This window comes from Aethalodelphis obliquidens, unplaced genomic scaffold (genome assembly GCF_003676395.1).
Source record: "Aethalodelphis obliquidens isolate GAN/ISIS:26980383/991018 unplaced genomic scaffold, ASM367639v1 scaffold71, whole genome shotgun sequence".
NCBI lineage: Eukaryota > Metazoa > Chordata > Mammalia > Artiodactyla > Delphinidae > Aethalodelphis > Aethalodelphis obliquidens.
The window spans coordinates 11386222-11400880 of record NW_020838015.1 but is presented as its reverse complement, the minus strand read 5'-3'; positions in this window follow the sequence as shown (position 1 = coordinate 11400880).

The following is a 14659-nucleotide window of genomic DNA, read 5'->3' as shown; positions in this document are numbered from 1 at the left end:
ATGGTATATCTCTCCATCTATTTATATCATCTTTAATTTCTTTCATCAGTGTCTTATAATTTTCTGCATACAGGTCTTTTGTCTCCTTAGGTAGGTTTATTCCTAGATATTTTATTCTTTTTGTTGCAATGGTAAATGGGAGTGTTTTCTTGATTTCACTTTCAGATTTTTCATCCTTAGTATATAGGAATGCCAGAGATTTCTGTGCATTAATTTTGTATCCTGCCACTTTACCAAATTCATTGATTAGCTCTAGTAGTTTTCTGGTAGCACCTTTAGGGTTCTCTATGTATAGGATCATGTCATCTGCAAACAGTGACAGCTTTACTTCTTCTTTTCCAATTTGGATTCCTTTTATTTCCTTTTCTTCTCTGATTGCTGTGGCTAAAACTTCCAAAACAATGTTGAATAATAGTGGTGAGAGTGGGCAACCTTGTCTTGTTCCTGATCTTAGTGGAAATGCTTTCAGTTTTTCACCATTGAGGATGATGTTTGCTGTGGGCTTGTCATATATGGCCTTTATTATGTTGAGGAAAGTTCCCTCTATGCCTACTTTCTGCAGGGTTTTTATCATAAATGGGTGTTGAATTTTGTCAAAAGCTTTCTCTGCATCTATTGAGATGATCATATGGTTTTTCTCCTTCAATTTGTTAATATGGTTTATCACATTGATAGATTTGCGTATATTGAAGAATCCTTGCATTCCTGGAATAAACCCCACTTGATCATGGTGTATGATCCTTTTAATGTGCTGTTGGATTCTGTTTGCTAGTATTTTGTTGAGGATTTTTGCATCTATGTTCATCAGTGATATTGGCCTGTAGTTTTCTTTCTTTGTGACATCCTTGTCTGGTTTTGGTATCAAGGTGATGGTGGCCTCGTAGAAGGAGTTAGGGAGTGTTCCTCCCTCTGCTATATTTTGGAAGAGTTTGAGAAGGATAGGTGTTAGCTCTTCTCTAAATGTTTGATAGGATTCGCCTGTGAAGCCATCTGGTCCTGGGCTTTTCTTTGTTGGAAGATTTTTAATCACAGTTTCAATTTCAGTGCTTGTGATTGGTCTGTTCATATTTTCTATCTCTTCCTGATTCAGTCTTGGCAGGTTGTGCATTTCTAAGAATTTGTCCATTTCTTCCAGATTGTCCATTTTATTGGCATAGAGGTGCTTGTAGTAATCTCTCATGATCTCTTTTATCTCTGCAGTGTCAGTTGTTACCTCTCCTTTTTCATTTCTAATTCTATTGATTTGAGTCTTCTCCCTTTTTTTCTTGATGAGTCTGGCTAGTGGTTTATCTATTTTGTTTATCTTCTCAAAGAACCAGCTTTTAGTTTTATTGATCTTTGCTATTGTTTCCTTCATTTCTTTTTCATTTATTTCTGATCTGATTTTTATGATTTCTTTCTTTCTGCTAGCTTTGGGGTTTTTTTGTTCTTCTTTCTCTAATTGCTTGAGGTGCAAGGTTAGGTTGTTTATTCGAGATGTTTCCTGCTTCTTAAGGTGGGCTTGTATTGCTATAAACTTCCCCCTTAGAACTGCTTTTGCTGCATCCCATAGGTTTTGGGTCGTTGTGTCTCCATTGTCATTTGTTTCTAGGTATTTTTTGATTTCCTCTTTGATTTCTTCAGTGATCTCTTCATTATTAAGTAGTGTATTGTTTAGCCTCCATGTGTTTGTATTTTTTACAGATCTTTTCCTGTAATTGATATCTAGTCTCATGGCGTTGTGGTCAGAAAAGATACTTGATACAATTTCAATTTTCTTAAATTTACCAAGGCTTGATTTGTGACCTAAGATATGATCTATCCTGGAGAATGTTCCATGAGCACTTGAGAAAAATGTGTATTCTGTTGTTTTTGGATGGAGTGTCCTATAAATATCAATTAAGTCCATCTTGTTTAATGTGTCATTTAAAGCTTGTGTTTCCTTATTTATTTTCATTTTGGATGATCTGTCCATTGGTGAAAGTGGGGTGTTTAAGTCCCCTACTATGAATGTGTTACTGTCGATTTCCCCTTTTATGGCTGTTAGTATTTGCCTTATGTATTGAGGTGCTCCTATGTTGGGTGCATAAATATTTACAATTGTTATATCTTCTTCTTGGATCGATCCCTTGATCATTATGTAGTGTCCTTCTTTGTCTCTTTTAATAGTCCTTATTTTAAAGTCTATTTTGTCTGATATGAGAATTGCTACTCCAGCTTTCTTTTGGCTTCCATTTGCATGGAATATCTTTTTCCATCCCCTTACTTTCAGTCTGTATGTGTCTCTAGGTCTGAAGTGGGTCTCTTGTAGACAGCATATATAAGGGTCTTGTTTTTGTATCCATTCAGCTAATCTGTGTCTTTTGGTGGGAGCATTTAGTCCATTTACATTTAAGGTAATTATAGATATGTATGTTCCTATTCCCATTTTCTAAATTGTTTTGGGTTCGTTATTATAGGTCTTTTCCTTCTCTTGTGTTTCTTGCCTAGAGAAGATCCTTTAGCATTTGTTGTAAAGCTGGTTTGGTGGTGCTGAACTCTCTCAGCTTTTGCTTGTCTGTAAAGGTTTTAATTTCTCCATCAAATCTGAATGAGATCCTTGCTGGGTAGAGTAGTCTTGGCTGCATGTTTTTCTCCTTCATTACTTTCAGTATGTCCTGCCACTCCCTTCTGGCTTGTAGGGTTTCTGCTGAGAGATCAGCTGTTAACCTTATGGGGATTCCCTTATGTGTTATTTGTTGTTTTTCCCTTGCTGCTTTTAATATGCTTTCTTTGTATTTAATTTTTGACAGTTTGATTAATATGTGTCTTGGCGTATTTCTCCTTGTATTTATCTTGTATGGGACTCTCTGTGCTTCCTGGACTTGATTAACTATTTCCTTTCCCATATTAGGGAAGTTTTCAACTATAATCTCTTCAAATATTTTCTCAGTCCCTTTCTTTTTCTCTTCTTCTTCTGGAACCCCTATAATTTGAATGTTGGTGCGTTTAATGTTGTCCCAGAGGTCTCTGAGACTGTCCTCAGTTCTTTTCATTCTTTTTTCTTTATTCTGCTCTGCAGTAGTTATTTTCACTATTTTATCTTCCAGGTCACTTATCCGTTCTTCTGCCTCAGTTATTCTGCTATTGATCCCATCTAGAGTACTTTTAATTTCATTTATTGTGTTGTTCATCGTTGCTTGTTTCATCTTTAGTTCTTCTAGGTCCTTGTTAACTGATTCTTGCATTTTGTCCAATCTATTGTCCATTCTATCTCCAAGATTTCGGATCAACCTTACTATCATTATTCTGAATTCTCTTTCAGGTAGACTGCCTATTTCCTCTTCATTTGTTAGGTCTGGTGCATTTTTATCTTGCTCCTTTATCTGCTGTGTGTTTTTCTGTCTTCTCATTTTGCTTATCTTACTGTGTTTGGGGTCTCCTTTTGCAGGCTGCAGGTTTGTAGTTCCTCCTGTTTTTGATGTCTGTCTCCAGTGGCTAAGGTTGGTTCAGTGGGTTGTGTAGGCTTCCTGGTGGAGGGGGCTAGTGCCTGTGTTGTGGTGGATGAGGCTGGATCTTGTCTCTCTAGTGGGCAGGTTCACGTCTGGTGGTGTGTTTGGGGGTGTCTGTGGCCTTATTATGATTTCAGGCAGCCTCTCTGCTAATGGGTGGGGTTGTGTTCCTGTTTTGCTAGTTGTTTGGCATAGGTTTTCCAGCACTGTGGCTTGCTGGTCGTTGAGTGAAGCTGGGTGCTGGTGTTAAGATGGAGGTCTCTGGGAGATTTTCGCCGTTTGATATTATGTGGAGCTGGGAGGTCTCTTGTTGATCAGTGTCCTGAAGTTGGCTGTCCTACCTCAGAGGCAGAGCCCTGCCTCCTGGCTGGAGCACCAAAAGCTTTTCATCCACAGGCTCAGGATAAAAGGGAAAAAAAGTAGAGGGAATTAGTAGAAGTATGAGGAAAGAAAGAAGGAAAGGAGGGTCGGAAGGAAGGAAGAAAGAAAGAAAGAAGCAAAGAAGGAAAGAAGGCAAGAAGGAAAGAAAGGAGGGAGGGAGGGAGGAAGGAAGGAAGGAGGGAAAGAAGGAAAAAAGACAGAAAGAAAGAAGATACAGTAAAAATAAAATAAAGTATAATAAAGTTATTGAATTAAAAAATTCTTATTTAGAAGAAAAAAAAAAAAAACAAAAGGGACGGAAAGAACCTTAGGACAAATGTTGGAAGCAAAGCTATACCGACAAAATCTTACACAGAAGCATACACATACACCCTCACTAAAAGAGGTAAATGGGGAAAAATCCTAAATCTTGCTGTCAGAGACCACCTCCTCAATTTGGGATGATTCGTTGTCTAAAGGAGGGAAGGAAGGACAGAAAGAAAGAAAGAAAGAACGAAGGTAAAGTATAATAAGGTTTTTAAAATTAATTATTAAGAAAAAAAAATTAAAATAAAAAAACATGGACGGATAGAACCCTAGGACAAATGGTGGAAGCAAGACTATACAGACAAGATCTCACACAGAAGCATACACATACACATTCACAAAAAGAGGAAAGGGGAAAAAATCATAGATCTTGCTCCTAAAGTCCACTTCCTTAATTTGGGATGATTGGTTGTCTATTCAGGTATTCCACAGATGCAGAGTACATCAAGTTGATTGTGGAGCTTTAATCCGCTGCTTCTGAGGCTGCTGGGAGAGATTTCCCTTTCTCTTCTTTGTTCTCACAGCTCCCAGGGCTAAGCTTTGGATTTGGCCCTGCCTCTGCGTGTAGATCGCTGGAGGGCGTCTGTCTTTTGCTCAGACAGGATGGGGTTAAAAGAGCCGCTGATTGGGGGCTCTGGCGCACTCAGGCCGGCGGGGACGGAGGGGCACAGAGTGCGGGGCGGGCCTGCGGTGGCAAAGGCCGGCGTGACTTTGCACCAGCCTGAGGCGCGCTGTGCGCTCTCCCGGGGAAGTTGTCCCTGGATCCCGGGAACCCGGCAGTGGCGGGCTGCACAGGCTCCGCGGAAGAGGGGTGTGGAGAGTGACCCGTGCTCGCACACAGGCCCCTCGGTGGCGGCAGCAGCAGCCCTAACTTCTCCCGCCCGCCTCTGGGGTCCGCGCTTTCAGCCGCGGCTTGCGCCCGCCTCTGGATTCCGCGCTTTCAGCCGCGGCTCGCGCCCGTCTCTGGATTCTGCGCTTTCAGCCGCGGCTCGCGCCCGTCTCTGGATTCCGCGCTTTCAGCCGCGGCTCGCGCCCGTCTCTGGGGTCCGCGCTTTCAGCCGCGGCTCGCGCCCGTCTCTGGGGTTCGCGCTTTTAGCCGCGGCTCGCGCCCGTCTCTGGAGTTCCTTTAAGCAGCGTTCTTAAACCCCTCTCCTCACGCCCCAGGAAACAAAGAGGGAAGGAAAAGTCTCCTGCCTCTTCTGCAGGTGCAGGGTTTTCCCCGGAATCCCTCCCGGTTAGCTGTGGTGCACTAACCCCTTCAGGCTGTGTTCAAGCCGCCAACCCCAGTCCTCTCCCTGCGCTCCGGCCTCAGCTCGCAGCCCCGCCCGCCCCGGCGGGTGAGCAGACAAGCCTCTCGAGCTGGTGAGTGCCGGTCGGCACCGATCCTCTGTGCGGGAATCTCCCCGTTTTGCCCTCCGCACCCGTTGCTGTGCACTCCTCCGCAGCTTCGAAGCTCCCCCCTCCGCCTCCCGCAGTCTCCGCCCGCGAAGGGGCTTCCTAGAGTGTGGAAACTTTTCCTCCTTCACAGCTCCCTCCCACTGGTGCAGGTGCCGTCCCTATTCTTTTGTCTCTGTTTTTTCTTTTGCCCTACCCAGGTACATGGGGAGTTTCTTGCCTTTTGGGAGGTCTGAGGTCTTCTGCCAGCCTTCAGTAGGTGTTCTGTAGGAGTTGTTCCACGTGTAGATGTATTTCTGGTGTATCTGTGGGGAGGAAGGTGATCTCCGCGTCTTACTCTTCCGCCATCTTCCGCCTTCCCCATGTCTCTTTTTGAATTATGGTTTTCTCAGGGTATATGCCCAGTAGTGGGATTACTGGGTCATATGGTAGTTCTATTTTTAGTTTTTTGAGGAACCTCTATACTGTTCTGCAAAGTGGCTGTATCAATGTACATTCCCACCAACAGGGCAGGAGGGTTCCCTTTTCCCCATACCCTCTCCAGCATTTATTTTTTTGTAGATTTTTAATGATGGCCATTCTGACCAGTGTGAGGTGATACCACATTGTAGTTTTGATTTGCATTTCTCTAATGATTAGTGATGTTGGGTTTCATGGGTTTGTTGGCAATCTGTATGTCTTCTTTGGAGAAATGTCTGTTTAGGTCTTCCTCCCATTTTTGGATTGGGTTGTTTGTTTTTTTGATATTGAGCTGCATGACTTGCTTATATATTTTGGAGATTAATCCTTTGTCAGTTGCTTCATTTGCAAATATTTTCTCCCATTCTGAGGGTTGTCTTTTCGTCTTGTTTATGGTTTCCTTTGCTGTGCAAGAGCTTTTAAGTTTCATTAGGTCCCATTTGTTTATTTTTGTTTTTATTTCCATTTCTCTAGGAGGTGGGTCAAAAAGGATCTTGCTGTGATTTATGTCAAAGAGTGTTCTGCCTATGTTTTCCTATATTTAGGTCTTTAATCCATTTTGAGTTTATTTTTGTGTATGGTGTTAGGAAGTGTTCTAATTTCATTCTTTTACATGTAGCTGTCCAGTTTTCCCAGCACCACTTATTGAAGAGGCTGTCTTTTCTCCATTGTATATTCTTGCCTCCTTTGTCAAAGATAAGGTGACCATATGTGCGTGGATTTATCTCTGGGCTTTCTATCCTGTTCCATTGATCTATATTTCCATTTTTGTGCCAGTACCATACTGTCTTGATTACCGTAGCATTGTAATGTAGTCTGAAGTTAGGGAGCCTGATTCCTCCAGCTCTGTTTTTCTTTCTCAAGTGTACCTTGGCTATTCGGGATCTTTTGTGTTTCCATACAAATTGTAAAATTGTTTGTTCTAGTTCTGTGAAAAATACCATTGGTAGTTTGATAGGGATTGCATTGAATTTGTAGATTGCTTTGGGTATAGTCATTTTCACAATGTTCATTCTTCCAATCCAAGAACATGGTATATCTCTCCATCTATTTGTATCATCTTTAATTTCTTTCATCAGTGTCTTATAGTTTTCTACATACAGGTCTTTTGTCTCTTTAGGTAGGTTTATTCCTATGTATTTTATTCTTTTTGTTGCAATGGTAAATTTTATCGAACATTTAGAGAAGACCTAACACCTATATTTAAATATAGCCATTAATAACTATATAAATTTTAAAAATACAAGTATTTAAATTTATCATGTACTTGTTTTTAAATATGTAAAACAATGTCCATGGCAAAGACTCAATGCATGTTCTGTGTGTATCTTAGCAGATATTGATAGTTGGATGAAGAGTTGCCACTTGGATAGATAAGTAAGTTGTCCCCAGTGGTAGCAAAATACATACTTAGTGGACAGCCTGAGGAGGGGAGGTTTTGGAAGATGTTGGTTTCTGTTAACATGAACTTTTCAGTACTTGTCATGGAGTCAGATGAGGGCAGACTAATATTTCTTGTCTGTCCAGGCTCTCAGACTGTGACCTTAGGCAAGTTATTTGAATTTCTTGTAGCTGGATGTTGTTACCTATAAAATGTAGCCAATAATAGTCCCTACCATATAAGGATTATTCTGAGTAGTTAAAGTGCTTAAAATAGTGCATGAACATGATGTATTATCATATTTATATATAAGAATGCTTGCATCTGTATTCATGAAATATTTGGTCTGTAGTTTTTTTTCTTGAAACATCATTTCTTGGTTTTGGTACCATTGTATTGCTGGCCTCAGAGAATGAGTAGGGAAGTATTACCTCCTCTTCAAGTTTCTAGAAAAGCTTGTAAAAAATTGGTATTATTTCTTCTTTAAATATTTGGTAGAATTCCCCAGTAAAGTGATCTGAGCTGAAAGAGTTCTTTCTTGGAAGGTTTTTTAAAAAATGTTACTTATCATAATCAACCTTTAAATAATACTGTACTGCTTCATGTATGAAATAAAAACCATGCAGTATTCTACTTTCATTTCTTTTGCCTCCAACTTTATGCTAATATTGCTATGTTCTACTTCTACATGTGACATAAAACCTAAACTATGTTATTATGATCTTTGTTTTACATAGTTGATTACTATTTTTTATAGGTAAGGATTTTTCCAAGAGGGGGGGAAAGAGACTATTGCATAGGGAAAATTCTCTGACCATGAGATCTGCAAGCATCTCAGAAGTTAGGGAGAAAGACCTTTTCTTTTTTTTTTTTGACTTTTGTATTTGGACAATGTGACTTATTTTTAAAAATTGTGGTAACATAAGGTAAAATTAACCATTCTAACTAGTTGTAAATGTACAGTTGCAGCAGCATTAAGTTCATTAACATTGTTGTGCAAACATCACCACCATCCATCTCCAGAAATTTTTCATCTTCCCAAACTGAAATTCTGTATTCGTTAAACAATTATGCATTCCCCTCTCCCTCAGCCCCTGAAAACCACCATTCTACTTTCTGTTTCTATGAATCTGACTACACTAGTAAATCATATAAGTGTAAACATACAAAATGTCATTTTCTGACTAGTTCTTTCACTTAGCATAATGTCTTCAAGATTTATCCATGTTGTAGCATGTGTCAGAATTTTCTATCTTTTTAAGGTTGAATAATATTCCATTGTCTGTATATACCACCTTTTATTTATCCATTCATATGTTGATAGACAACACTGAGGGTTCCATCAACCTTTTGGCCATTGTGAATAATGCTGCTATGTTCATGAGTGTACAAAAATCTGTTCAAGCCCTTCCTTTCAGTTCTTTTTGGTAAATACTCAGAAGTAGAATTAATGGATCATACACTAATTCTATTTTTAATTTTTTGAGGAACAGCCAAACTGTTTTCTGCAGCAGCTGCACCATTTTATGGTCCCACAAGCAATGCACAAGGGTTGCACTTTCTCCACATCCTTACCAAATTTGTTTTCTCCATTAAAATTTTTAAATTAAATAACTAAAATAATTTTAATAATTAAAATAATTTTCATTGAGGTAACATTGGTTTTAACATTATATGTTTCATGTGTATACCATTATATTTTGACTTCTGTATATATTTTGACTTCTGTATATACTACAGTATGCTAACCACCAAAAGTTTAGTTTCTATCCATCACCAAACAATGACCCCTTTTACCCATTTTGCCCTCCCCCTACACCCCCTCCCCTCTGGTAAACACTACTTTGTTCTCTGTATCTATGTTTTAGTTTTAGTTTTGTTTGATTTGTTCATTTATTTGTATTTGTTCATTTAAAAATTTTTATGTTCCGCATATGAGTGAAATCATATGGCATTTGTCTTTCTCTGTCTGACTTATTTCACTTAGTGTAATACCCTCAAGGTCCATCCATGTCATTGTAGATGGCAAGATTTAATCATTTTTTATGGTTGACTAGTATTCCATTGTGTGTATATATGTGTGTATAAATCCTGTCTTCTTTATTCATTCATCATCAGTGGGTACTTAGGTGGTTTCCATATCTTAGGTATTGTAAATAATGCTATGATAAACATAAGGGTATTTTTCAAATTAGTGATTTTGTTTTCTTGGGATAAACACCCAGAAGTAGAATTGCTGTATCATGTGATAGTCATTATTTTTAATTGTTTGAGGAATATCCATACTGTTTTCCATAGTGGCTGCACCAATTTACATTCCCACCAACAGTGCACAAAGTTTCCCTTTTCCACACATCCTTGCCAACAAATGTCATTTATAACCTTTTGGTAATAGCCATCCTAACAGGTATGAGGTGATATCTCACTGTGGTTTTCATTTGCATTGCCCTAATAATTGGTGACGCTGAATGTCTTTTCATGTGCCTGTTGTCCTTCTGTATGTCTCCTTTGGAAAAATGTCTATTCACCTCCTATGCCCATTTTTAAAATTAGGTTGTTTGTTTTTTTGTTATTGTTGAGCTGTATGAGTTCTTTATATATTTTAGATATTAACCCCTTATTAGACATATAATTTGCAAATATCTTCCCCCATTTGGTAGGTTGTCTTTTTATTTTGGTGATGGTTTCCTTTGCTGTGCACATGATTTTTAGTTTGGTATATTTCCATTTGTTTACTTTTTTGCTTTTGTTTCCCTTGCCTGACGAGACATCCAGAAAGATATTGCTAAGACCAATGTAAACGAGCATGCTGCCTATGTTTTCTCCTAGGAGTTTTATGGTTTCAGGTCTTACATTCAAGTCTTTAATACATTTTGAGTTGACTTTTGTGTATGGTGTAAGATAGTGGTCTAGTTTCATTCTTTTGCATGTGGCTGTACAGTTTTCCCGGCACCATTTATTAAAGAGACTATCCTTTCTTCATTGTATGTTCTTTGCTCCTTTGTTATAAATTAATTGACCATATATGTGTGGGTTTATCTGGGGTCTCAATTCTGTTCCATTGATCTGTGTGTTTATTTTTCTGCCAATGCCATGCTGTTTTGATTACTATAGCTTTGTTGTATGATTTGAAACCAGGGTGTGACACCTCCAGCTTTGTTCTTTTTTATCAGGATTGCTTTGGCATTGGTTATTGCATAAATTTTAGGATTTTTTGTTTTATTTCTGTGAAAAATGTCATTGTGATTTTGATAGGCATTGCATTGAATCTGTAGATTGTTTTAGGTAATATGGACATTTTAACAATGTTAATTTTTCTAATCCATGAGCACAGATATTTCCAGTTCTTAGTGTCTTCTGCCATTTCGTTCAATGATGTCTTATATTTATTAGTGTACAGGTCTTTTGCCTCCTTGTTTAAATTTATTCCTAGGTATTTTATTCTTTTTGTTGCAATTGTATCAATAAATGGGTTTGTTTTCTTAATTTCTCTTTCTGCTAGTTTGTTGTTAGTGTATAGAAACACAACAGGTTTTTGTATATTGATTTTGTACCCTGCAACTTTACTATATTCATTTATTATTTCAAATTGGTTTTTTTTGGTGGAGTCTTTAGGGTTTTCTATATATAAAATCATGCAATTCACAAATAGTGACAGTTTTACTTCTTCCCTTCCAATTTGGATACCTTTTACTTCTTTTTCTTGCTTAATTGCTCTGGCTAGGACTTCCAATACTATGTTGAATTGGAACAGAGTGGGCATCTATGTCTTGTTCCTGATTTTAGAGGGATAGCTTTCAGTTTTTCACCATTGAGTATGAAGTTACTCAATGTGGGTTTGTCATAGTTGTCCTTTATTGAGGTATGTTCCTTCTATACCCATTGTATTGAGAGTGTTCATCATAAATGGGTGTTGAATCTTATCAGTTGCTCTTTTGCATCTATCAAGATACTCATATGATTTTTTATCTTTCATTTTTGTTAATGTGATGTATCACATTGATTGAATTGTGGATTTTAAACCATCCTTGCATCCCTGAAATGAATCTCATTTGATCATGGCATATTATCCTTATAATGGATTTTATTCAGTTTGCTAATATTTTGTTGAGAATTTTTGCATCTGTGTTCATCAGAGATATTGACCTATAATTTTCTCTTTTTTTGTGGTGTCTTTGTCTGGTTTTGGTATCGGGGTAATGTTGGCTACATAAAATGAATTGGGAAATGTCCCCTCTTCAATTTTTAGAAGAGTTTGAGAAGGATAGGTATTAAATCTTCTTTGAATGTTTGCTAGAATTCTCCTATGAAGCCATCTGTTCCCAGACTTTTGTTTTGGGGGAGGTTTTTGATTATTGTTTCAATCTCCTTACTAGTGATCAGTCTATTCAGAATGTCTGTTTCTTCATGATTCAGTCTTGTATGGTTGAATGTTTCTATGAAATAATCCATTTCTTCTAGATTGTCCAGTTTGTTGGCATATAGCTGTTTATAGTATTCTTTTATAATAATTTGTATTTCTGTGTTATATGTTGTAATTTCTGTTTCATGTCTGATTTTATTTATATGAGCCTTCTCTCTTTTTTTCCTTAGTGAATCTAGATAAAGGTTTGTCAATTTTGTTTATCCTTTCAACGAACTATCTCTTAGATTCATGGATCTTTTCTATTGTCTTTTTAGTCTCTATTTCATTTATTTCCACTCTAATTCTTATTGTTTTCTTCCTTCTACTAACTTTGGGCTTTACTTGTTCTTTTTCTAGCTCCTTTAGTTGTAAGGTTAGATTGTTTAAGATTTTTCTTGTTTCTTGAGATAGGCCTTTAAAATTCCATCTTAGTAGCACTGCTATAAATTCCCTCTTAGTAGCACTTTTGCAGCATCCCATAGATTTTGGTATGCCATATTTTCATTTTCATTCTTCAGGTTTTTTTTTAATTTCTCCTTTGATTTCTTCATTGTACCCAATAGTTGTTCAGTAGTATGGTGTTTAGTCTCCACATATTTGTGATTTTTTCAACTTTCTTCTTGTAGTTGATTTCTAATTTCATACCATTGTGGTTGGAAGGGATGCTTGACATGATTTCAATATTCTTAAATTTATTGAGACTTGTTTTATGTCCCAATATTTGGTCTATCCTTGAGAATGTTCCATGTGTACTTGACAAGAATGTGTGTTCTGCTGCATTTGGATGGAGTGTTCTCTACAAATCTATGAAGTCCATCTGGCCTATTGTTTCACTTAAAGGTACTATTTCCAGACTTCCCTGGGGCACAGCAGTTAAGAATCTTCCTGCCAATGCAGGGGACACAGGTTTGGTCCCTGGTCTGGGAAGATTCCACATGCCATGGAGCAACTAAGCCTGTGAGCCACAACTACTGAACCTGCACTCCAGAGCCCGCAAGGCACAACTACTGAGCCTATGCGCCACAACTACTGAAGCCTGTGTGCTTTAGAGCCCGCAGGCCACAACTACTGAGCCCACACGCCACAACTACTGAAGCCCGCGTGCCTAGAGCCCATGCTTCGCAGCAAGAGAAGCCACTGCAATGAGAAGCCTGCACACCACAATGAAGAGTAGTCCCCGCTCGCCGCAAGTAGAGAAAGCCAGCGCGCAGCAACAAAGACCCAACACAGCCATACATAAATAAAATTTTAAAAAATAAATAAAGGTACTATTTCCTTCTTGACTTTTTGTCTGGATAATCTTTCCATTGGGTGTTAAAGCCCCCTACAGTTATTGTGTTGCTGTCGTTTTCTCACTTTAGGGGTCTGTTAATAATCGCTGTTTATATTTTGGTGCTCTGATGTTGGCTGCACATATATTAATAATTTTTATGTCCTCTTAATAAATTGTCCCATTTATCATTATATAGTGTCCATCTTTGTGTCTTGTTGCCATTTTTGGCTTGAAGTCTATTTATTCTGATATGAATATGGCTATGCTTGCTTTCTCTTGGCAGTCATTTGTTTAGAGTATCATTTTCCATCTCTTCCCATTGAACCTGTGTTTGACTTTAGAGCTGAGTCTCCTGGAGGCAGCATATAGTTGGGTCTTGTTTTTTAATCCATCCAGCCACTCTGTGTCTTTTGACTGGTGAATTAAATCCATTTATATTTAGGGTGATTATTGATACATGAGGGCTTAATACTGCCATTTTATCTTTTGTTTTCTGGTTATTCTATATCTCCATTGTTTTATTTTTCCTTGTGTTTCTGTCTTCCATTTTAGTTTAGTGGTTTTCTGCAATGTTTTTCTCAGTTTATTTTTTTTATGTCTTGTGTCTTTGCTCTAGATTTATGTTTCATGGTTGCCATGAGGTTTGTATAAAACATATCATAGGTAAAATAGTTATTTTTCTGCTGATAGCATCTTATTTTCACTTGTCTATGTGGCTTCCTTCATTTTCCTCTTTCCCTTTTATATTTCTGTTGCCTCAAATTATCTCTTTTTATGTTGTGAGTTAGTTGCCAAATTGAATTAGGTATAGTTATTTTTATTGCTTTTTCTCCTTTAAACTTTATGCTATAATTGTTTAAGAACATACTTTTTATATAGAGTTACAACTTTCTGATTCTATTTATCATTTTACTCAAAATTTTGTGTACTCTTGCCCTTTATTTCAGGTAGAAGAACTCCTTTCAACAATTCTTGTAAAACAGGTCTAGTGGTTATGAACTCCCTCCATTTTGGTTGTCTGGGAAAGGCTTTATTTCTCTTTCATATCTGGAGGATAACTTTGCTGGATAGAGTATTCTTGGATGACAACTCTTATCCTTCTGTATTTTGAGTATGTCATTCCACTCTCTCCTATAGAGTTTCTGAGAAACCTGCTGGTAGCCTAATGGCCTTTCCTTTGTAGATTACCTTTCTTTTTTTGCTGACTGTCTTTAAAATTCTTTCTTTGTCATTGACTTTTGACAGTTTTAAAATAATGTGTCTTGGAGAAGGTCTGTTTGTGTTGTGGTAATTAGGTATTCTATTAGCTTCATGGACTCGAATACCCGATTCCTTCCCCAGGTTTGGAAAGTTCTCAGCTATTATTTCTTTAAATAATGTCTTCGTTCCCTTCTCCCTCTCTCCTCCTTCTGGGATACCAATTATCCTTATGTTGACCTTTCTAATGAAGTCAGATAGTCTCATAGAATTTCTTTCTTTCTTTCTTTCTTTCTTTCTTTCTTTCTTTCTTTCTTTCTTTCTTCTTTTTTTTTTTAGTTCTTAGTTCTTTCTCCTTTTATACCTGTATCATTTCTAGATTTCTGTCTTCA